The sequence below is a fragment of the Bos taurus genome, chromosome 2, assembly GCF_002263795.3.
Source record: "Bos taurus isolate L1 Dominette 01449 registration number 42190680 breed Hereford chromosome 2, ARS-UCD2.0, whole genome shotgun sequence".
Taxonomy (NCBI): Eukaryota; Metazoa; Chordata; class Mammalia; order Artiodactyla; family Bovidae; genus Bos; species Bos taurus.
This window is the reverse complement of record NC_037329.1, coordinates 38444967-38467186: the sequence shown is the minus strand read 5'-3', so window position 1 is coordinate 38467186 and position 22220 is coordinate 38444967. Positions and strand designations below refer to the sequence as shown.

Below are 22220 nucleotides of genomic sequence, written 5' to 3'. Positions count from 1 at the left end.
ACCCTCCCACCCCCAATTCCTGCCCCTTTTCCCGGTAGGTTCTCCCCTCCCTCGGTCCCCCGGGCTCCGGCTGGCGCGGCGGGCGACCTGCCCTCACCTCTTGTCCGGCGGCTGCGGGGGGCTGAGCCGGGGGGAGGCGGAGTGCTAGCCAGCCGGGCGCTGCAGGTCGGCGCGGGGCGGGGCGGGGCGGTGCAGCCGGCGAGGGAGCCCGGAACTCCGCGGGGCTGAGGGCCGGCGGCCGTCCCCGAGCGGCGGCGGCGGCAGCGGCGGGCGGGTGCCGGGGGGCCGGGTGCTTTCCAGCCCTGGGGCCGGTGCGGCTGGCCGAAGAGCAGCCTGGCAGCAGCAGCGGCGGCGGCGGCGGCGGCGGCAGCGGCAGCCACCCCGGGGAAAGAGCCGGGGGAGGGAGGGGAGGCGGGGTGAAGAGGAGGCGGAGGAGAAGGAAAGGGGAGGAGGGCGGGCGGAATAAACTTCCCGAGGCGCCGCGGCACGGGCTGGGAGGACGGCCGCGGGCGGGGCGGGCCGGATGGGGGCTGGCCCGGGGGGCAGTCGCGGGGGGACGGTCACTGAGAGTAGAAAAGTTCCCCCAGCGCCGAGGGGCAGGCTGCGGCGGCGGCGGCTGCAAAGAGCCGGAGCCGGAGCGGGAGGAGCGGGAGGAGGAGGAGAAGGAAGTGGCTGCGGAGCGCTCGGCCAATGAGTGTCTGGAGCTGTGATTAACCAGGCAGCAACACATCATTTCCTCCCGGCGCGGATCCAGGGAGCCGGGAGGGAGAGGGAAGACGGCGGGGCGGGGCCGTTCCCGCGCCCCCTGCAGGCGCCCGGCCGGGGGCGAGCCCGCCGAGCCCCGCCGAGCCTGGCCGAGCCGCCCCTGGCGCGCCCCTGGCTGTCTGGCCGGCCCGGAGGAGGCTGCGAGCGCGCCGCCTGCGGGGCTCTTCGGAGGCGGGGAGGCGGCGGGGCAGGCCCAAGACGGGCTCCTGCGGCCGGGGTGGGAGGCGGAGAGGCCGCGCGGCGGGGTGAGTGCCCAGGTAGGCGCGGGCGGAGCCGTCTGGACAGCTCCCGGGGGGCGAGCGGGGCGGGCGGGCCGACTGCCTCCCAGCCCGGGACTGCGGGCGGCGCGCGGCTGGACTCCGACTTAGGCTGGATGTACAGGGAAAAACCTTGGCATTCTCACCCAGGCCATTTCTGACCTGCCTTCAAATCCCCTTCCACTTTGCTCATTTTCTCGCAAGGTCTGGGGTTATGCAAGAGCTTGCCATTTTCGCAGACCGCCTCCTTAGGAATAAAAATATGCATTTGGGGCGGGGAAGGGGGGGAGGGCGTCGGGAGCGGGGGCCGCTGGTGTTCTGCGGTAATCTAGCCCTGTCCTAGGCGCCATGGGAGCTTACAGTGGAAAGGAAGGAACATTCCCCGACACAGAGAGGTTGACAACCCCGGTCCTTAGATACACAAAACACTCCAGTGTGCTAATATTATCCAGAGCATCAAAAAGGCATGTGAGGATCAAATTTTGCACGGTGCCTGATGAGTATAAGGAAAGCACTAAGCCATTTTCTCTGCCCTCCAGAAGTTTACAATGTAGTCCTATTACAAAGCCAAATAAAAGCAAGAAAGCAATAAATGGTAATACCATAAAGTATTTTTATCTCTACAGGTTCATTCATGCAGCAGGCATTACTGGGTGACTGCGGTACTGGAGAAGGTTGCAAAGAAAATGGATGATCTGGTCCCTGCGGGTCAGGGGTTTACAATCTAATTAGAAACACAAGGCAAATATACATGAAACCCCTAGAAAAGAATCCCCAGGTATAATATAAGCAAGAAGATGCAGAAGGAAAAGGGCTTTGTACCTGTATAATTGGTGGGAATTTGGAGAGGAAACTCCAGGTCAATCAAGCATGTGTGCCTGTATGTACCCACCTCCCTCTGTAGAACAGTGTGGCAGGGACGTCAGTGTCTTTGGCTGAAGCATCATCCCTGCCACTTAAGACCTTTGTGACCTTGGGCACATTTTTACCCTCTTTAAGAAGGGAGTACAACCTGTCTCAGGAGGTTTGTTGCACGATTCAAATGACATTACACACATGTGGGAGCTTCTGAAGCTTCTGTGTAAATATTTCTCAGTCGGGTCCGTTTAGGGAGTCCTCATGTTACTAACCTCTTCAGGTAACCTTCTTTATAGTATGCGGTAGGCTGTAAGGGGCTTCCCTGGTGGCTCGGTCCATAAGGGCAGGGACCAGGCTTGGTTGTGCCCACAGTGTATCATCATGCCTATCAGACTGGCATATGTGAGTACTCAATAAAGGTTTGCTGAATAAGTCAATAAATGAACTAATGAATCCCATTATGATCTTAACTCTTCCTTTTATCTCTTCCTTCATAGTGGTGTTTTTGTATGGCTGGCTCAACGCAGAACCTTCTACCTTAACCCTCATGTAAACTAAGTTGTATTCCAGGAGACTCTCTGGGAGGATCCTGGGTAGTTATTTGTGGCCTTGTAACATAGATAGGTTGATTGAGAGTGTGTGTGTGTGTATAAGAAGAGGATACACAAGGATACAGCCCTTCAAACAAGCCCCACTAACACAAGGATACAGTCCAGATACAGTCGTTTGGCTTGGATATCTTAATCCAGGCTTTCTCAGTGTTGGTGCTGTAGACATCTTTGGCTTTGGCTGGATAATTATTGTGGGGTGCTGTCCTGTGCAGGGTAAGAGGTTTTACAGCACCGTTGACCTCTATCCATTAGAGGTAAATAGGACTCCCTCCACAGCCATGACAACCAAAAATGTCTATTGTGCTCTGTGTGGGCTCAGACACTCAGTCGTCTCTGACTCTTTAAGACCCCAGGTACTGTAGCCCGCAGGCTCCTTCTTCCATGGGATTTTCCAGGCAAGAATACTGGAGTGGGTTGCCATTTCCTAATGTCCTGGGAGGGTACAGGGAGGTGAAATCACTGTCCATTGAGAACCATAGCTTACTCCAACATCTAATCCACTGATTTAACTGGTGGAAAATCACACCAGTAAAGTAACTTGGAGGAAATACATCTTCTGTTGGTCTAAGATTTCCAGATCTCCTCCATCGTATGTTTCAAGGAGCACAACTCTTGTTAATTAATTGCCTGCTGCATTGTGAATTGGCAACTCTTCTGTTTTCTGCATATCCTCCTCCTTTACGCCCAGATCAACATGTTCATTTCTAAAAGTCAACAGCTTTCAAAAACTATTAGGAAACAGTCTTGAGCAACCTAAGAGTCGTGTACAATATTTTCCTTTAAAATTGGGGGAATTTATTACACAAAATTCTGCAGAGTGTAAGTAATATAGACTATAAATTGTAAATTTTTAGAAATGATTTCATTTAAAATAACTATGTAATTCCATTGAGTGATTTTTCTCTCATCTTGAAGCCATTACTTTTTGGCTCCAAGTGAGTTTTCCTTTCATAATGGTATGAAGGAACATGTCTTATTAAAACCTATAAAGCAAAAATCAGCTTAGTTATTTATATCAACTTTCAGAAGCAAATTCTTTAGAAGTATATTGGTGGGATGTTTGAGCTGGTGTTAATGAGAATCATGATGGATTGATGTGCTGAAGTTCAATTTCCAGAAGTTTCTGAAAGAAAAAGATTAATGGTTGAAGGAATGAATAAACAAATTCTAATAAGTCTGTTCATTTGGTTTGGACATGTAGAACCCGCCCCCCCCCCTAAAAAAATCCCTGCTTCCAGCAGGCAATAGTACTGGGTTTACAATGTGAGTAGACATTTTTGTTCAGCAAGACAATATCATCTGTCTCATTAAATAAAGTGATTTCAAGCATTGGTTTTACAGTTTTGTTCATACTTAGTTTGGACTTTACAGCTGTGTAACAGTTACAAGCATATGGAGATTAGTTTACATCTAGTTTGGTGGTTGTTTACATTTAAGTTGAGCATTGAAAGCTAGGTAGGCATAATAGCTTAGAAAAAAGGCAACGTTTGAGGACTGGATGTGGTTTATGGCATAGCGATTCTCCAATTTTGTTTTGGTAAACTGGAACTGGGACACATATTCTTAGCGGATCTCCAAGTTGTCTATGAACTTTGTTCTTTTGCTTCAGTTATAATTTTTTTTAAATTGATGTCATATTAAAGTAATTAATATGCATATTCTGGATCTTATGTCTGTCATGCAACCATGATTCCACTACCATTTTTCGCTATGTACCTTTCATGTAGTTTATTTAAATGAAATTTTATAAAACTTATTTAAGATCTGTGAAGGTCTGTGGAACTGTTTTCCTCTTAAATGTGTCCATACATTACTCAAGTGTGAGAAATGCTGACCAAACTGCATCTTTACTATTCCTAGAGAATGATAAATTCAAAGACCCTGAGATCTGGAATTTAGTCCTAATCCTGAGGCCCATAAGAAACCAGTTAACCAGTATTATGTTCCAAAGATTGAAATGACTGGATCAGAATAGTAAGGGGTGGAAAGGAAATCTTAACCTGAAAGGGTCACTAAAAATCCTGTCATTACTGGCACCCTTTTCCTCAAACGGTAAACATTTAACCCATCAGGACAGATACTTGTTTATCTTCCAATTAAACTTTGACAGGTGTATGAATGACTCATTAACTGTACATTTCTTACAAGACTTTATTGACCATCCACCATATTCAAAGAGCTGTGGGAGCTATAGCCACTTCCCATTTAGGAAAGTTCATCCAGTCACTCCGGGCACAGCAGGTTACAAGCAACCAGTGCTCAGCTATGAGCCAACCATATGATAAAAGAGGCACTACCAAACCGTTGCAGAAAGAAAGATTATTCATTAAACGGTGTCGAGGCACTTGGACAAAATCCTGTTATTGCGTCCTCTCACACTATTCCTGAAAATATTTCCAGAAGAAATAAAAAAGCTTACTTTTTAAATTATAAATTAACTCAGAGCAAATATAGATAGATACCTTTGGATGGAGATAGGACTGTTTTTTTTTTGGCCGCAGCATAGGGCTTGCAGGATACCAGCCCAGGGATCCAACCCAGGCCCATGGCAGTGAAAGCACCAAATCTTAACTGCTAGACCACTAGGAAATTCCCGGAAAGGACTTTCTAAATAAAAGCTATGGAAGAAATTTAAAAGATTGGTTGAAAAATAATAATAATAAATAAATAAAAATAAGAAAGATTGGTTGGCTTGACTATGTAAAATTTTTCCCCTAAAATGTTTTAGGGAATAACCAAACAAAATAAAACCATGGGGGAGCCAAGCAGTTAAGCTACCTACAACATACACTCAAAAGGATTAAAATGTGTTTTTTGGTGTGTTCTGGCTGCTCTGAGTCTTGGCTGTTGCTTGCAGGCTTTGCCTCGTTGTGGCGAGTGGGGCCTGCTCTCTAGTTGCTGTAAACGGGCTTCTCATTGCGGTGGCTTCTGTTGCAGAGCACAGGCTCAGTAGCTGTGGCCCACAAACTTAGTTGTCCTGGGGCACTGGCAGCTGAATTCTTAACCACTGGACCATCAAGGAAGTCTAAACTCTTTAATATATTAAAAAAATTTTTTTAATAAATATATTTTAAAAATTAAATTTAAAATTAAAATTTAAAAATTAATATATTTAAAAATTAAAAATATCTAAATTCTTTAATATATTAAAAAAACTTGAAAATTAACAAAATGTACCTTTTAATAGAAAGTTGAGTAAATGTCATACTAGATAAGGAAAAATAAAATTTTACATATGAATATTAGGAAAAAAGTTCACTCTAAAAATTGAGATGGAAGAAGGCAATGGCACCCCACTCCAGTACTCTTGCCTGGAAAATCCCATGAACGGAGGAGCCTGGTGGGCTGCCATCCATGGGGTCACTAAGAGTCAGACACAACTGAGCGACTTCACTTTCACTTTTCACTTTCATGCACTGGAGAAGGAAATGGCAACCCACTCCAGTGTTCTTGCCTGAAGAATCCCAGGGACGGGGGAGCCTGGTGGGCTGCCGTCTATGGGGTCGCACGGAGTCGGACATGACTGAAGCGACTTAGCAGTAGCAGCAATGCAAATAAAACTAAGATAAAATGTTTTATACAATTTGTTAGCAATTGAGCATATTCTCTAGTGGTAAGATTGACTTTATAAAGGACATTTAGTTGCTATGGAGAGTGTAAACTGGAAAACAGTTTCTTGAAGATAATTGATGTGTATCAAACACCTTAAAAATATTTATACCCAGATACTTTAATCCCGTTTCAGGAATTTATTCTATGAAAATACTCATCAATCACACAAAGATTTATATAAAAGAATGATCATCATCTATTAATTTTGGAAATGCAAAAAATAAAGCATAAGTTGAAAAAATAGGATACAAAGATAGTATTCCAATCCCATGATATTATAAACACATGAATCCCTCACACTCACATATACACTAAGATGAAAGACCAGAAGACAATTTTTTCAGATGTGTAATAATAGCTTTGAATCATGGATAGGGTCGACTTATTTTCTTTTTTACACATGTCTGTGTATTCTAACTTTTCTATATTTCATAAACAGAAATAATCATTATAAAAATAGAAATGCCTATATTTTTAAAGGGTCTGACAGTCATGGGACAAACCTAACTGGTGAGGAGTATATGTGGACTTGTATGTGTGAAGTGGGAGTTAGGAATTAGAGAATAGAATTCAAATTAGGCATTTTTGTGCTCTGCTAGTAGGTCCATTTCTTTCCGAAGAGAATTTCTCAGAGATCTCAGAGCCTTATCTCATTCTTTGCTTGCATCTCAGTCTCCTTGTGACTCATTTCCTTACAACCTTGAGGGCCATCAAGGGCTATCAGCCATCAGCCCTGTTCTTGGTCTTGCTCACATTCTGAAGCTGCTTGAGTTTCTAGTTCCCTTCAGCCAGTTCAGTCGCTCAGTCGTGTCCGACTCTTTGAGACCCCATGGACTGCAGCACGCCAGGCTTCCCTGTCCATCACCAACTCCCGGAGTTTGCTCAAACTCATGTCCATCAGGTCGGTGATGCCATCCAGCCATCTCATCCTCTGTCGTCCCCTTCTCCTCCTGCCTTCAGTCTTTCCTAGCATCAGGGTCTTTTCCAAGGAGTCAGTTCTTCTCATCACGTGGCCAAAGTATTGGAGCTTCAGCTTCAGCATCAGTCCTTCTGATGAACATTCAAGACTGATTTCCTTTAGGATATCTAATTCCCTTAACTACAGTTAATTTAGCTACATTGTGGAGATTTGGATTTTTAAAAACTACTTCCATGGATAAATGCCCTCAGGACAACCAAATTAATTTCTTCCTCCAATTAAACGGTATATTTTGAACATAACTGTGTAGCTCTTGGTAGAATTCAGCATTACAGTGGCTTTTCATTTTTAAGGAACATCCCTTTGCCTGACTGGTCCCTCTGAACATTGGCATCATGAAGACATTGTCATGAATAAGAAATCAAATTAATTTTCCAAGTCCTAGTATAGCCCCACTCTACCAATTTCTAAAATCCAAAGGCTTCCTTTTTATTAACCTACTTTTGTTTAATGAAACTCCAGAGATCAGCTGCTAAGGTTAATTACATATAGCGGAGGACTAGCTGTGTGACCTTAGGCAGGTAACTTCTAGATTTCAGAATCTAGCTTCTCCTCCAGAGTAAACGTGAGGGGTGAGTTGCATTTCAGAGGTTTCTCGGTTTCAAAATTCCACAACTCAAGTTAGAATTACTAAGAAGCTTAATATGTGAAGTTGCTGATGCTGTGTTTGACATTTTGAGAATGAAGCGCTTAAGATTCTCTAGGAACTGTCCAAAGGCCATTGGGACTGGAATGAAAGGAGAATATCCTGAAGTGACCATAGAGGACTGGCCCATTCTTGCAGGTATCCCAAAATCAAGCCAGGGAAGTAATGAAGTGATTAAAGGGTTGTTTTTTTTTGTTTTTTTTTTTTTTTAATATTTTTATTTATTTGACTGCACCAGGTCTATCTGCAGCATGTGGGGTCTACCTCCCTGACCAGGGATCGAACTTAGGTCCCCCTGCTTTGGGAGCACAGAGTCGTAGCCACTGGACCACCAGGGAAGTCCCTGATTAAAGGGGTTTAAGCAAAGGAGTGAGTGACAAGTTTGCTTAAGGTCATTAATCATTCCACCCAAGACATCTATGATCCTTTGTTGACAAGATTTTTCCCCTAATAATTATTTTGTTTTTTAAAAAAAAGATACAAAGTATGCAAGTACAAAAGGATATATTGTATAAGGAAATGCAAATTTCAGAATCACCAGTTTCCCAGTCACCCACCCTCTTAATACAGAAACTCTGTAAACATAGCAAAACTACACGTGCTCTCTTTTGCTTTAACACAGATCATAGCATGCTATACACTCTTCTGTCCTTTGTTTTATCACCAAACCAATAATACCAGTTCCCACTGATAAATAGTCTTTGCTATTACAAAGAAGTCGTTTCAACCACTTTTAGTACTGTTTTTGTTCTCCTCTTCAAGTAAGCAAAGACTCACAGAAGTCTAAAATTGGAAGGGACCGAAAATCTCATCTAGTCTCAGCTCTGCCTTTTATAAGGAAAAAGTTTGTTACCAAAAAGTCATGTGATTCCTCAAGGTCTCAGCTCCTTAAAGTAAGGCTGGATTCAGAACTTGGTTGTCCTAATCATCTTTAGGTCCCTTTATACTTCTTGATTATAAAGTAATACTTGTTGCAGTTAAAAGTGCTTTTTAAGTGATATGCATGGTAAGATCTGATTTAATCTTTAAGCAGATATGTATGAGCACAGAAATGAGTTTGGAAGGCCATGCTTTAATAAGATGCTGTCAGTGGTAATCTTGGCAATGCAGGCAGCAAGTTTATGAGGTATAAATACCATACATTTATACCTCTATATTTATACCATACTATACACATACCATACAGTTAACCCATTTAACCCATGTGAGTGTACAATTCAATGGTTTTTAGTATATTCGCAGATTTTTACACCTATCACTACAATCAATTTTAAAACATTTTCATTATCTCCAAAAGATACCCTGAGCACATTAGCTGTCCTTATTTACATTTTTTATTCTTATGTTGTATTTCCTAAAAATTTTGAAGTAACTGGTACTGTTATAATAAAAATACATCTATTTGAAACCAAAATAAAACAATGCAATATTCACTGTGAAAATATACAGAGGAAATAGAAAGAAAAAAAATTTTCAAATAAGAAGAAATCACTTAATTGTACTATTTCTAATATAAAATAGATATAATATTTCGGATAATGTTCTCTTGGTCTTTTCTGTGCATATTTATCTATTACAAGGAAATAACATGGTTTACTCTTACTCAGTTATATCCGAGCATTTTCTCAGGTCAGGAGATACTCTCTGAGAGTGGTTTTTGAGTGATTTAAGACCATGAGTCCATCTTACCACACCTGTTGGTGTCTTTGTCACCATACCCTCTATTATCCTTGCCAATTTGGGAATTTAAAAACTTCTAGGTTTTAATTTGCATTCTTTTAATTGCTAATGAGGTTGTACCTTGCTCATAAATATATCAACTGTATTTTTTCAATTTTCTTTTTATTTAATGCCCTTTACCTATTTTTCCATTGGAATGTTAGTGTTATTTTTATTGATGAGAATATAAAGAGCTTTCTATTTTCCTTTCCTATTGAGCACTGACCAGGTAGAAATTCCAACCTATAAACAAGTTTTAAAGATTAACTTGGTTTCCACTTATTATTTCCCAGATTTTTTCAGTGGGACTGGCTGCTTTTCTTTAAAGGGACTCTTCCTTTCTATTTTACTAAAGAAATAACTAAGAATGAGGGGCAGTCTGTGAAGTTCCTTGCAGTTTGATGAAACAGTTCACCAATTTCATTCTAAAGCTCCACAAATAATACCTTATTTACTACTAGTAATATAAAAACTATTTTAATAAGCTAAGATTTTTCTAAGTAGCCAGGTAAGTTACGTTGAGTCAAGTTCACCCACCCTTATAAAAGGTAACATCAACACTTTGCCAAGTATACTAGGGTATGTGGAATGCACTTAAGGCTCACTCCATTTTTCTTTTTGACAACCATGAGTTTTTAAGCCAGCGAACAGTCTGAATTTTTTGTGTTTGATATTAACTTTTCCTATTGACTTATCGTTGATTCACAGTGTTGTGTTAATTAACAGTCTGAAGTTTTAACTATGACTCAATTCCCCCAAGTGCTTCACCACAGAGTACAAAAGGTTACCAAATCCTCCAGTTTCTAACCTAGAGATCCAATGTGGAGTGAAAAAAGTAAACCTATCACTCTTCAGCAGCTAAAGACGTTATACTCATCAGTATAACTTGGAAAGGAAAAGAAACACATAAGCAGCAAGGAAAAGATATTGATGACAATGATTATTCCTGGATAGAAAATGGTCACATAACCCATTTGGTAAAGAGAGAGGAAAAAGGCAATTTATTGATCTGAATGAACACACAGCAAAGGCTATTCCATACAACCTCTCAAAGAGCTGAGATGAGCTTTCAATTTAGAAAAGCTTACTCTATTGCTGGTAAAGGTTGGGGTTCCCTGTTGGCAAATCAAACAAAGATTTGTTGACAAATCAAATGTTCATCAGAAGGTCTTCTACTGTGAACTGTCTGCTTCTACTTAATTTTCAGTTTTATGTATTAGGCACCAGTAAATTTAATACTCAGAACACAGCCCTAGTTATTAATAGGTACTATTTGTTTTTTAAAATCAAAACAAAAACCACTTTATTATTTTTACAGTGATCATTGATTAGCCTTTGAAACAGAATGATGGAGTCTTCTATTTTGAAAAGAGTTTAGAAAAATGTAGTACAGCCTCCACTTATCTTTTCTTGTTGTTTTTCAATTTTTTTTTTTTTTTAGGATTTCATGATGCTATAGTTTCTTTTTAAAGAAAACTTTCAAACATAAAAGAAAAAAATAGAATAACAAACCCCATAAACCTATTGCCTGGTTAAGCAACCATCAAGATGAGGCCAGACTTGATTCATTTATTTCCCATGCCCCCTTACACACCCTTTTTTTGGTGGGCAAGGGAAAGAAGTATTATTCAGAAGTAAACTTCAGCTGTCATATCATTCTATTCCTACTTTTTAAGCAAGTATCTCTAATACATAGGGACATTTTTTTACCCAACCATAAGGCAACTATCACACCTAACAAAATTAATGACTACTTTCAGATTCTGATTGCCTAGATTTTCTCAGAAAAGTCTTTCATCAAATCATGATCCAGACAATGCCTGCTTATATCATTTAGTTATTTGGCCTATTATTAAGTCTTTTAATTTTGAGATCATTTAATCCTCCCTCCATACCCCACTCTGATATATGGATGTGAGAGTTGGACTATAAAGAAAGCTGAGCACTGAAGAATTGATGCTTTTGAACTATGGTGTTGGAGAAGACTCTTGAAAGTCCCTTGGACTGTAAGGAGATCCAATCAGTCCATCCTGAAGGAGATCAGTCCTGAGTGTTCATTGGAAGGACCGATGTTGAAGCTGAAACTCGAATACTTTGGCCACCTGATTTGAAGACCTGACTCATTTGAAAAGACCCTGATGCTGGGAAAGATTGAGGGCAGGAGGAGAAGGGGACCACAGAGGATGAGATGGTTGGATGGCATCACCGACTCAATGGAAATGGGTTTGGGTGGACTCCGGGAGTTGGTGATGGACAGGGAGGCCTGGTGTGCTGCAGTACATGGGGTCCCAAAGAGTCAGACATGACTGAGTGACTGAATATGATATGCAGATGACACCACCCTTATGGCAGAAAGTGAAGAGGAACTAAAAAGCCTCTTGATGAAAATGGAAGTGGAGAGTGAAAAAGTTGGCTTAAAGCTCAACATTCAGAAAATGAAGATCATGGCATCCGATCCCATCACTTCATGGGAAATAAATGGGGAAACAGTGGAAACAGTGTCTGACTTTATTTTGGGGGGGCTCCAAAATCACTGCAGATGGTGACTGCAGCCATGAAATTAAAAGACGCTTACTCCTTGGAAGGAAAGTTATGACCAACCTAGATAGCATATTCAAAAGCAGAGACATTACTTTGCCAACAAAGGTCCGTCTAGTCAAGGCTATGGTTTTTCCTGTGGTCATGTATGGATGTGAGAGTTGGACTGTGAAGAAGGCTGAGCACCGAAGAATTGATGCTTTTGAACTGTGTGTGTTGGGGAAGACTCTTGAGAGTCCCTTGGACTGCAAGGAGATCCAACCAGTCCATTCTGAAGGCGATCAGCCCTGGGATTTCTTTGGAACGAATGATTCCAAAGCTGAAACTCCAGTACTTTGGCCACCTCATGCGAAGAGTTGACTCATTGCAAAAGACTCTGGTGCTGGGAGGGATTGGGGGCAGGAGGAGAAGGGGATGACAGAGGATGAGTTGGCTGGATGGCATCACCAACTCAATGGACGTGAGTTTGAGTGAACTCCGGGAGCTGGTGATGGACAGGGAGGCCTGGCGTGCTGCAATTCATGGGGTGGCAAAGAGTCGGACACGACTGAGCGACTGAACTGAACTGAACTGAGCGACTGAAGTGAACTGAACTGAACCATACCCCACCCTCACCCAGGTTTGTTATTGTTGGTCATGGTGGTAAGTGAAGTTGATGCCACTGATTTGTTGATGAAACCAGGTGACTAGGTTCCACTTCCATTTTACTTTTTAACTGGAGGAGAAATAGAGGCTTAAAGAATTTGAGTGAGTCTCCCGCAAAGAGGTAGTTAATCAATATAGAGCAGAATTCAGAGCTCCTAACCCCATCCTATCATGCCCTTTTCCCATACATAATGTTGTTATGCTGTTTTACAATATCTATGACTTTAATGTTCTAGTGGTTCAGAACATACTAAGAACATTTTAAGCTTTATTTCTTTTGGGATTATTTACATTTAAAATTCCTACTATTTCCCAAAAGTTAGTCAGGATTTAGAATTTGCAGCTTGTGTTTCCCCAATGCCTGGTCCATTGTAGTTACTCTATAAATGTTACTTTCTGAAAATATACCAAAACTCACTGAAAGACTTAAGTTTTCAAAAATTCCAAATAAAATAGAAACTCATAGCAGACTAATAAAAAGTATAAGTGCTTTGAATCTGAAACAAAGTTATTCAAACAATAATAAAATGCACCAAAAATTAAGATCAGGCATTAAAACTTAGAAAATGTCAAAAACAAATTGATTTATGGAAACTTATTTTAGTTAAGCAGGACTTAGATTTTTCTACTGGTGATACAATCAGTACATGAAGTAAAACATGATCATTGGTAGTTTATATGTTCTCAGGAAGCATGAAGGTAGAGAGGGCACAGGGAAATGAAGGCCAAAAACACATCTTCTTTCATCCCTTTCTTAGAGTCTCCAGAGAAGATGGAGAGAAGAAACAAAACTTAAATCCATTTTAATGGCTCCAGCTTTGTCCTTTTTAACAAGTCAACCAACAAATCATTTTTTTTAACCAGTTTTAGCTAATAAAGACTTTTATTTGCATATGCTGTTTGCAGTCTTCCTGCGTTCAAGAACTCTGATTAGGAATTGTTACTTTCAAACACCACAACTTCCTCACATAAAAATGAAGAATTCTTGGCCACATTTTCCCCTCCATCTTCATAAGGCTGTTAAACAGGGGTCATCTACCACTCTCTGGAGTTTATTTCAGTTCTTAAGTATATCTGAAGTGATTTAAAAATATTTGTTACAGTAGAATATTCATGGTTGCTGCTGAATATGTTTTTCTTTCTTTCTTTTTTTCTGAGAAGGAAGGAGAAAAACACATTGTTTGAAAAACATGTTTTTAAAATAATTTTATAGATTGCAGATTTTGTAAATGATCGTGTTAATTGTTGGGAAGGGGTTCCCAACCTTGTTAATGTCCCCTTCGCATTAGGCTTTTGTTCCCCAGCTTTGAATATGTCATTTTCTCCCACAGACTGCATTTCTAGGGGTATAATTGCTGTCTCCATGTAAAAGACAACTCATGTGCATAAATTTCCACTCACTGAAACAAGACTGCCTCCCCTAATTTTAATGCAGATGTGATCCAGGGGGTAGGGTTACACTTACTCCCCCAAGCAAAATGAAACAGATTATACATTAAATATTGTCTTTGGAACCAGGTGCACAGAAACAGCCAATTACCTAGACAGCTCATCACATCCTGATATGTTTACCACATTGTTTTTTGTTTTCTCTTTAAACATTTGGCGAATTATTCTCAGGCTTTCATTTCTTTATAATGAAGAGAATATGCTTATTAATAAGGGCCACTTTTGTGTGATTCACGAACAGTTGACTCACAAAAAGCCTTTAAAACCACGTTTGAAAGTTTCTGAACTGAACTTGAGTTCCTGTGAAGACAAAGCCTTATTACTATGAAGAGGAGCAGTTCTGGCTCTTCTGCTCCTGCTGCTTCTTCTTTTCTACATAACTAATATCTAAAAACAATTTAAAAGAAGAGAAAGGATGTGGATTTGTGAAGAAGAGAGATGGAGGGAGGGTGCTTCTGTTTATCCTTGAGATATTTTATATGGCTCATACTTAAACGTTACAGTATCCATATTAATTTATCATGTTTTGGTCACTGCTCACTCTACCATCTTGAATTTTTATGCATATTATTACTTCTTTGGGGTTTTGAATTCATTGAAAATGCTGATGAATTCAAGAGCTCTTTCAAGGCTGGTTTCTATTATTCCAAGAGAATTTACCACTTTCTAAAAAGGGGCTATATTAGATTTCCAGCCATTAACCTTCCAAAGAAATGTGAAGAAGAAATAGAGTGGCAGCAAAGATGGAATTGGTTAAAGTCAGGGGGCTTTGCCGTGGGCATGCCTGACAGTGGACTGAGGGGAGGGGTGGTTAAGGATAGGGAGGAAGAAGATGCTACTGGAAATTCTAGAGAAAGGCTTAGGGGCAAATGGCCCAGAGATCAACCATCTGCTGGTTGAGTGGTTCCACAGGTACTAATTTGCTGAGAGTCAGTCCTTAAACTGTATACTCTGAACTTCTTTCGGAAGTTAGTTCAATTCAGTCGCTCAGTTGTGCCCAACTCTTTGCGACCTCATGAATCGCAGCACGCCAGCCCTCCCTGTCCATCACCAACTCCTGGAGTTCACTCAGACTCACGTCCATCGAGTCAGTGATGCCATCCAGCCATCTCATCCTCTGTCGTCCCCTTCTCCTCCTGCCCCCAATCCCTCCCAGCATCAGAGTCTTTTCCAATGAGTCAACTCTTCGCATGAGGTGGCCAAAGTACTGGAGTTTCAGCTTTAGCATCATTCCTTCCAAAGAAATCCCAGGGCTGATCACCTTCGGAATGGACTGGTTGGATCTCCTTGCAATCAGTCCAAGCGACTCTCAAGAGTCTTTTCCAACACCACAGTTCAAAAGCATCAATTCTTCGGTGCTCAGCCTTCTTCACAGTCCAACTCTCACATCCATACATGACCACAGGAAAAACCATAGCCTTGACTAGACAGACTTTTGTTGGCAAAGTAATGTCTCTGCTTTTGAATATGCTATCTAGGTTGGTCATAACTTTCCTTCCAAGGAGTAAGCGTCTTTTAATTTCATGGCTGCAGTCACCATCTGCAGGGGGAGCTCTAAGCAAAGTAGGTGAAAACAGGAGAAATTCTCTATATGTAAACAGTGAAATTGAGTGTAAGCCTTATGTTATTCTTTTTGCTAAACATTTTAGAGAAGATAAAATACATATGTGGGAGTAGAAAAAGAACTTGAAATCATCAAAAATAATAATAATAAGGAAATTCTTCATGTATTGCTATGAACTGAGCTCTTCAACATAGTGATAATTGGGAGGAAAAAAAGGCAATTGGATCATATGCTACCATTTGAGTTTAAAAAGAAGGAGAGATAATACATCTGTATTGGCTAGTATAATTGGACAAAAATTATTGGAGATAGCAGGATGGAGGAAAAAGGAAACAACAGAAAGACAGGGACAGGGTAATATGTTTCACTTCTTTGAAAAGGAAAAAGTTCAGCGTTTAGAGGACAAAAATTGCTAGGTCTGGTGTGAGGTGGTCCTGGTTCTGATTACTGGTTCTAGCACTTTCTGACTCTATAACCTCAGTTTCCTTATCTGCACAATGAGAAGATAATACTACCTGCCTCATGAGGGAGCTGAAGATATGAAGTGAAGGAACATACAGCCTGCAGTGGAGGAGGTACAGTGCCTGGGATACATTCATTCAGTGCAGGTGGTCACCATTATTCTTAGCAATACTACCACTGGCTTTCTCACAAATGACTGCGTATTTGGGGAAGAGGGTGGAAATGGGTTATGAGAATAATTTACTGAAACAGAGCATCTTCAGCTTTGAAGGAGTTTGCTGAAGGGTTCAATACCATCAAAAGCACTTATAGATCACCTCTCTGCACCTGGCACTCTTCTCTGCAGAATTAACAAATAAGGACCCTTTCCTGAGCTTCATATCATGCACCTCTCTTTTCAAGTTCTGATGGAAAATAGGACACTAATTGGTCTGACTTGGGACAAGCAACAGAAGTGTCAGCCACGGAACTTTTTTGCACTTTTTATTATTTTTAAAAAGTGGGGAGAGAGGGAAGAGAGAGGATAGTTTCCTTACTATCTACATGATTGTAGGCAGCAGGCTGGGTGGCTTTGCCCTGGGCAGGCAGTGAAGGAAATGGTGTTCCTTGCAGATATATAGAAGGTGTAGCTTAAAGGCTCAACTGACCTGTGAATTTAAGGAAGCAGAGAATGATTAAGTGGACACAACCTTGAATTTATGTTCCCCCAATCTGCAAGATTCCACAGATAGACCCTGAGTGGTTCTGAAAACCCAGAAATTATATGCAGAAGTATGTTTGTATATGGTAATATGCATTTTCAGGGGAAATACATAACTTTAATCAGATTCTCAAAGAAGGCTGATCTCAAAAGGATTAGAAGGCCCTGCTAGACTGATGATGATTTTGTGATTCATCCAACATTGGGAACTTGAGGCCTACACAATAAAGATTTTCCTAAGATAAAGAATTAAAAGACCACTGCTCTGCTATGGTTGCTTCCTAAGCTGCTAAACTTGCATGTTTTGCTGTATTCATTTTTATTATTACTTGCTGAATATTCTTCTTTAAATTTGTTCACTTTTTAAACTTAAACGCCTAGTTTAGACTCATCCTGTGCAAAAATATCTGTGAAATCATGGGTATATTGTGCCATTTGCAGTTCTTTTCCTAGTGTATGTTAGACGAAATTTATTACTTTTAAAATTTAAAGATGTTTGTATCATTGCCAAAATCATTTATTGCATGCTCAGAGGTGGGCTTAGGGCATTTTAGAAAACTGTCTCTAAGTATTCTAAAATTCACATCGAGCATTCCATTTTATAGGGGAGCATGAGGCAATTAACGCAACTTATTAGAGATTCTAAGCAAATGGGGGAAAACTTTAAGTCAGGTACTAGGCGATGCTGTATCTGCTAATGACTCGGCCATGCTGTCTATCTCATTGCTATGCAGACAGCTTAAAGAGATTTTCAAATGCTCCCATATTTCCCCACTACCACATAAAGAGAATCAACTAGAGGAAAACCTTGATCAATTTAATACTCTGGTAATGATCCCAGTAACTGAGGAGGGGGAGGGAGGAGCCAGTGAGTTTCTTTCTACTCAAATTCCATCTCATTTTTATTTTCTCTTAATGTTTTTTTGAATCCCAAGTTCCAAAACCTGTCCCCTATTATGCAGTGCAAACGAGAACAGATGGGGAAAAGTTATGTTGGAAAGGGCTTTGGAGGGCCACAGAGAAGAGAAATATGACTACTCAATGTGTCACACACCAACTTGCAGCTGCCACCAGCCCTTCCACACGACACGCTGCGTATGGAACCAGCCCATGGTGCTTGGAGGAGCAGGCTGACTGCAGGAAGGGAGTGCAATGAAAGAACAGTCGCTTTACTTGTGTTTCCTTGAAAATACGAATAAAGAGCAGAGCAGCAGCACAGCCAACAAAGGAGAAATAAATCCAGAGGCCAGGCGGGAAAACAGTGAGCTGTACCCCCAAGTTTCCAAATGTTAACTGAGAATCAGCTTTATCCTGCCTTTTTATATCAAGCGATGCCTCAGCATTTTTCAAAGTCACATTCAGGGCTTCCCTCTGTCTAGGAATGCTTCCTCCAGAAAGACATGCTAGTTCACATGCATGGTGTGGCCTTCCAACAAGTATTTGTCAGCGCTTACATGGCGCTTATGCGTTCACTAAATATTTCAAGGGCAAGGCAGCTGCTCTGGTTTCAAATGGCAGGTCTGTCAGGTACTAGCTGTGACACCTCAGGAAGTTACCTTCTCTGAGCCTGGGGTCCATCATCTATAAAACAGCTAACATGACTTACTGCTGAGGGTGTTTGTATTCAAGGTAATATATATAAATGTCTGGCACAGGACCCGTGCTCCATAATGGCAACTATTATTACTGTGATGATCAAAAAGCATGGAACATGTTCTCTCTCTCTTCTTTGAATTCAGTATAAAGATAATAAGAATGTGTGTGTATGTGTGTGTGTGTATACACACACATATACATGACTAAGAATCCCTGAGAATCTACGTTGAAAATAATTATAAAGTTAACATGGTTCAAATGATTTGAATCACATGGTGATTCAGGTGAAACAGACATTATCTACAAGCAAATCTTCATGTTGTAAATACCTGCGTTATTAAGTCCTGCAGGGACTTCCTCTGCCACTAGGCCCACCTTAGTAGAGTAAGTGTGTGAAGTCTTCATACCATAGAATACAGTTTTCCTTCCCAGGGTAGTTCATAAATTACCTAGATCAAAAGCCCTATGAGCAGGGAGGGATATTAAAATGCAGTTTCCTGGGCCCACCTCAGACTATAGTTTCAACATCTCTAAGTTATTTTAAATAAAAATGCTGGTGATTCTTAAGCACACTGAAGTTCCAGAACTACTTCCTAAAAAACAGGGCCAACGATAATTCTAAATCTGAGTGATTAATTTCTAGCTACTTTCCCTCTCTCAGCACACAGAGCCAGGTGCACAAATGCAGCAATGGCTTCTGAGACAGCTTTAGGTTTGGCTGGTCCAGCGTCTCTTCCCCCCACCTCTGTTCTCTTGCTTTGCATGGTGTTTAGTTAAGGCCAGACCATCAATACTCTTTGTCCATAGGAGACACTCGCTTGGTTACAGGTTGTCATGAGAGGGTGGCCATACATCCCAGTTTACCTCTGGCAGCTCCAGGTTGCCCAGCATAGTTATTAAAGCACTTCTTTTCATTTTTAAAAGTGTCCCAGTTTGAATGATTAATTACATTATTACCTTAGGTCTAGAGGAACTCTGACTTCACATGTAGGACATGAAAAAGGACTGGCAAAATATCTACGATGTGTTATTCACCAGTAAAAAAGATATGTCTAAACACCATCAGCAACAAGGAGGTGCTTTGGGCTGAAGTGACACAGGAGAGATCAAATAAAATTGTTTTATTTCAATTTATTCTATAAATTAGTATCAAGAAAAGAAAGGTACAGAAAAGCTAGGATTCTAGACTGGTTAATATCTCCCCTCTCACCAAAGCAGATGAACAAAAAACCACAGATCTTGGCACCGAATAGAGTTAGATATTATCTGTCTTTCTGCTTACTGGCTGTGACTCTGGGCAAGTTACTCAATGTCTCCAAACCCCACTTTAATCATGTGTATAAAGGTAATAAACTACTTCAGTTATGAGGATTTCATGATATGTGTATAAAGCAGCTGGTGCCATGATTAGCTAGCTGCTCAATGGTGGCAGTTCTGCCATTAATTCTCTCCATCATGGCCACTCTGCACTGTAGTTCCACCAAGAGATGTGACTTTTAAAGTAATGAGTCCTTGCGAGAGGAGTCATGAGGGCACTGTGGAAATGGGACTAGATTCCTAGATTCCAGTATATGAAAACTTCTTCCTTCTTCTATCTTTCTTTCTTCCTTTTCTGATAAACTTAAAGCCACAAACCTTTTTTTTTTTTCCTTTGGATAGAAAGAAACTAAAGGGATGAGTAGTAACAGAAGACTGATCAAGAAAGGTATATTTATAATCATGGGTGGGGTGAAAACAAAAGAAGAGAAAAGGAAGGAAAGAAAGAAAGGGAGGAAGAAAGGAAAGAAGGGAAGGTGAAAGAGAGGGAGGAGAGAAAGAAAGAGAAAAGGCGGTGATGAGATATAATCACTGGTCAGCCAAAACCTGACTAGAATTTGGGCTGAGAACTTCTGTAAGGGGTGCGGCTAGATTTGGGGGGTGGCATAGGCGGGGTGGGACATAGTCCATCCTATGGAAATGATGCTACTGTTCATCTAACTGTCGCCTCTCAGCCATCCAGGCTGCTGTTTGGGTGGGCGGGATGGAGAAATACTATTCCGTTAAAACGAAGAGCTTTGAAGTGGAGACCAACACAATCTGGTAGTATTACAGAGCATTATTCACCCTGATGACTCACTCTCTTTGGCTCCTACACAGCAGAGACAAGAAGTAAAATCAGTGACCTTGAAGATGTCAGCCAAGTATAGATCTAGCTGTAAGGCCTGATTTTTCAAATGAACACCTCTGTGTGTGTGTGTGTGTGTGTGTGTGTAGATGGAGAGAGAGGGAGTAAAAGTGAAAAGTGAAAGTTGCTCAGTCATGTCCAACTCTTTGAAACCCCATGGACTATATAGTCTGTGGGATTCTCCAGGCCAGAATACTGGAGTGGGTCGCCATTCCCTTCTCCAAGGGATCTTCCCAACCCAGGGATGGAACCCAGATCTCCCACATTGCATGTGGATTCTTTTACCAACTGAACCACCAAGGAAGCACAAGAATATTGGAGTGGGCTGCCTATCCCTTCTCCAGCAGATCTCCCCGACCCAGGAATCAAACCAGGGTCTCCTGCATTGCAGGTGGATTCTTTACCAGCTGAGCTACCAGGGGAGCCTAAAAGAAGGAGAAGGGGAATACATGCTAAAGAGTGTATCCATGAACAATTCTAAAAAGCCAATACAAAAAACTCTTAATATTTAAATAGCTAAGTCAACTAAATAACAAGTACTTACAAAGGAAATAACCATTGTGTAAGTAGTCTCAGCTCAAAGCATTTGAAATGGTAGTTCATTGTGGGAACACTTAAAATAATCTTTCTTAGCTAGGAGTTGAATATGGCATCCAGTCCCAGTCATGGATTCAAATCTCTCTCATCATTTCCATTCATCATGACTCCAAGAATCCAGCTTGCTGAAGACAATGTTTTCTGTTTTACATAGTGTTTGACACACTACTTGATGCTTGGAGCCCTACAGACAAAACTCAAACAGATGCAGTCCCCAGGCCTTTGACAACATGCAATGGAGAGCAGAAAATAATAAAAGGATGCATCAGAACATACAGATGTGCAGGCAGCTGCACAAATGGCAAACAGTCATGGCCTTAAACCAGATGGTCCCTGCGGTCTAGTGAAAAATTATCAACTTGGAACCCAGCAATAGTTTAAGGTTAATAGACATAGTTAATCTTGGAATGGTGCATTGAATCCTCAAAGAAAAATAAAAGGAAAACCATGAAGCTATTTGAAGCTAATCCAAAAAAAGGGGAGGGGGAACTACAGGAGTTAAGTACTGAACACCTAGAATAGAAAGGATTCCTACTTACAGAGTATGACACAAGGAATAACCAGGACATGGTAGGAGAGCACAGCATTGTAAATAAAGCTTGAAGAATCTCAGACTGGTCCCTATGTCTGTATGGACAAAGACAGAGAGTTGGTATGAGAGGGTCGTAAAAGATGGCTTAAAGGTGAACTTGAGACAACTAGCCTCTTATAGTTTGTGATTGGTGTAAGTTTCCCAAAGTTTACAGCAGTGTTTCAGGAGTATGTTTGTCCTTCGGTATTTCTACTTTGGGTTTCCCTGGTGGCTCAGTGGTAAAGAACCCACCTGCCAGTACAGGAAACATAGGTTTGATCCTTAGGTCAGGAAGATCCCCTGGAGAAGGAAATGGCAACCCACTCCAGCATTCTTGCCTGGGAATCCCACGGACATAGGAGTCTGGCAGGCTCCAGTTCATAGGGTCACAAAAGAGTTCGACACGACTTAGTGACTTAACAACAATAATTTATACTTTATATAAAATTTTTACTTTTCTTGGGTACATATAAGTTATAGGAAGTAA

The 22220-nt window shown here is 41.2% G+C and overlaps 1 protein-coding gene and 1 long non-coding RNA gene across 3 annotated transcripts in view; one reads left to right on the top strand and one right to left on the bottom strand.

The window, feature by feature from the left end:
- ACVR1 (activin A receptor type 1) overlaps nucleotides 1-395 on the bottom strand; it is a 131105-nt gene extending 130710 nt beyond the window's left edge. Inside the window, exon 1 of one of the 2 annotated variants that reach the window (XM_024999277.2) lies at nucleotides 98-395. The gene's annotated coding sequence lies outside the window, so the exon portion shown is untranslated. The remainder of the gene's footprint in view (nucleotides 1-97) is intronic. The other variant, XM_024999281.2, reaches the window with a different exon arrangement.
- Nucleotides 396-412: 17 nt separating this feature from the next.
- LOC101907729 (uncharacterized) overlaps nucleotides 413-22220 on the top strand; it is a 48827-nt gene continuing 27019 nt past the window's right edge. Inside the window, exon 1 of the long non-coding RNA XR_804827.4 lies at nucleotides 413-1022. This is a non-coding gene — a long non-coding RNA (uncharacterized lncRNA). The remainder of the gene's footprint in view (nucleotides 1023-22220) is intronic.